This window comes from Pseudopodoces humilis, chromosome 7 (assembly GCF_049639895.1).
Source record: "Pseudopodoces humilis isolate 2021_Gansu_Grassland_sample_001 chromosome 7, ASM4963989v1, whole genome shotgun sequence".
In the NCBI taxonomy this organism is placed as follows: domain Eukaryota; kingdom Metazoa; phylum Chordata; class Aves; order Passeriformes; family Paridae; genus Pseudopodoces; species Pseudopodoces humilis.
The window spans coordinates 59,185,156-59,187,776 of record NC_142206.1 but is presented as its reverse complement, the minus strand read 5'-3'; positions in this window follow the sequence as shown (position 1 = coordinate 59,187,776).

The following is a 2,621-nucleotide window of genomic DNA, read 5'->3' as shown; positions in this document are numbered from 1 at the left end:
GCTCTGGGTGCTCTACACTGTGAGCAGGACACTGAGGTTTGCAGAGCAGGGAGGAGAGTATTGGCATCCATGAGTTTTGTTTAGGAAGGGAGCATGTTCAGATATTTTCAGGGTTTGTGATTAGTCATTTGAAAGGTAGTAAAGCAACTTAAGCAGATTTCTTCATTTAAAAAAAAATATATTTTTTAACTGGTTGTGTAGGCTTGTGCAGTGGAGCAGAGAAAGTTTGTGCAAGTTCTTCTACCAAAAAAACCCCCCAGGAATATCAGAGAATATTCTGGCAGATATAGCTCAAGTGTCAGGTATCCACAGGTAAAAGTGTCAAAAATCTCTTGCAGGCACTAAAGCAGAGTAAGTTTAACTATGGCTGATGGTAAACAAATCTGTTTATGGGTTTGTGCCTGTGGAGATCCTGAGTATTAGTGGCATTCCACTGAAGTGGCACATTTTAAAATGAAATTTTTGGATTTAAATGGAAGCCATCAGAAAGAAAAAGGTGGATCTGGGCAGAGATGTAGATGGGTGTCTCTGGGCTGAAACTTCCTCGTGATGGGGTTTGAGATGATAGCAGGCTTTTTCTGCTATTACTGGGAGGTTTTTATCCCTTAACCCCAGTCAGTATAAGCTAGCATCACTCCTTGAGTATTGCTTTTTCAGAATTAGCATCTACCAAAGCCCTCCCTAAATAAATTTTTAGCAGATACATCATTTTTGTTAGAGATGAATAAATGAATAAAATGTATGTGCGATCTCTCTCTTTTTCCTATTCTATAAGAAGAAGCAATGCCCTATTAATTTTGACAGACAACTTGGCATTAGCCACTTTAAAATCCAACATGGGATAAAGTTCTGCATTACTAGTCTTTCTACATTTTTGTCAAGAGATGAGCATTTTGCCAGATTTTTTAATAATACGCCAAGAGCTTTGTCAGTCAGTTTGTTTAGCTCTGCGTGGTTATGCCAGTATTTTTCAGCTCTCCTGCTGTGTGTGCCACTGCCCTTCACTGCTTTTCTAGCTCCTCCCCTGCAATTAGACAAAGTCAACATAGCAGAGTCAGGCTGAGCAGCCCCGAGGTACCTGCAGCTCTCAACCATCCAGATTCACAGTCCGGACCAACGGGCTTGGCTGATTCACCGCATCACTACCTCAATTAGGACTTTTTTATTATATCTCAGCTATTTATCACAGGCACAACAGATGGAGCAGACAACTCTAAACAGGCTGTAAGTCCTCACCTAAGAAGAAGGAAGCGGGGGGAGAAATTATCCAGAAAGAAACGGGAGCAAATGCATAAGGCAGCTTGCAACCAGGAACCAGTTACCATGCCTACTGAAGCCTGTTCTAAAGAATGTGTTGGCTGACACACAGAACTCAATGAAAAGATGAAAAAAATGTGCAGGCAATACTAGTTTGGCAGGGATGGTGGGGAATCTGAGACAGAGCTGCTGGTATGGAAGGATCTCACTGCATGCAATTTGCAAACATGCCAATTCAATGGCATGTGATAGACACTAGATGGAATTTAAAGGTCTTAGGGTCTTAGAGAGCTGGAATCGCACAAGGAAACTGTGGGTATTAAAAATAGCAATCCTTTTCACCAAACCTTGTGCCTCAGATTTGAATTCAACACTGTTGAGAGAAATCTCTGCCACCTCTCCCAGGCACGCTTAAAAAAATTGCCTGGATGTACCTCAATTCTGCTGTGTCTTTACATCCCAATAAACACACGGCACCAGCCCCGCTGCATTTCCAAAGAAATTCCCAGGGCTTCCTTTGTGTGTGAGTGTATGTGTCTTTTGAAAGGGAACTGGCTGCCTAACAGGACTTATACAGCAACTTCAGGCAGTTAACTTTTATGGGATTTCCGAATTTTTCCTGGTGAGTGAGGAGAAAGGGCAGTCAGGCTGGGGAAGGGAGAGGAAGAATTACGTGAGGGCTGGATTTTTTGAGGGGGGTGGTGCAGATGGTTGGGTTCAAGTGCTTCACTTTGAGTCCACTCCTTCCTCCAAATACAAATCAATACCAATTCCAGTTTACCATTTATAAAAGTCCTTTATGTTTTGTAACACTGCTCATCCATTTTTATTTTTTTATATATATATGAGTGTGTGTGTGTGTATTATTTTATGGAGTGTGATAAAGATTTGAAAAGTTGGGGCACATGATTGAGACCTTGGAAAAGATTTTTGTAGAAAGGGAGCAGAGAACTCATTTCTCAGTGTCTACTTGGTGTCTCTTTTCAGCCCAGCCAAGATGTTGGCTTGGTCAAGGGCCAACTCCCAATTTCACAGTTTGGATTTAGCAGCAATATATTTTGGGAGCCATGGTGGTTGCAGGGGTTTAGGTCAGTCTGTTGCTGAGTAAGAGCCATACCAATATTTTTGGTTTGTGCTGGATTGGAGCTGGTAAAGCCATGTTTGCTTGTCTATGACTTGGTCCATGTTCATCAGCGCTGAAATTTAAGGGGAGATCTGTGTCTGGTGGGGATGGATGCTCCTGCTTGGCACAAAACAGAATTTCACATCAGCTCTGCTATCAGATCACATGGTGGGGTAAATTCCTGCATCAGGAGGTCACATCCTCACCCAGACTCCTGCCATCATCATCAGGGCCCTGATGG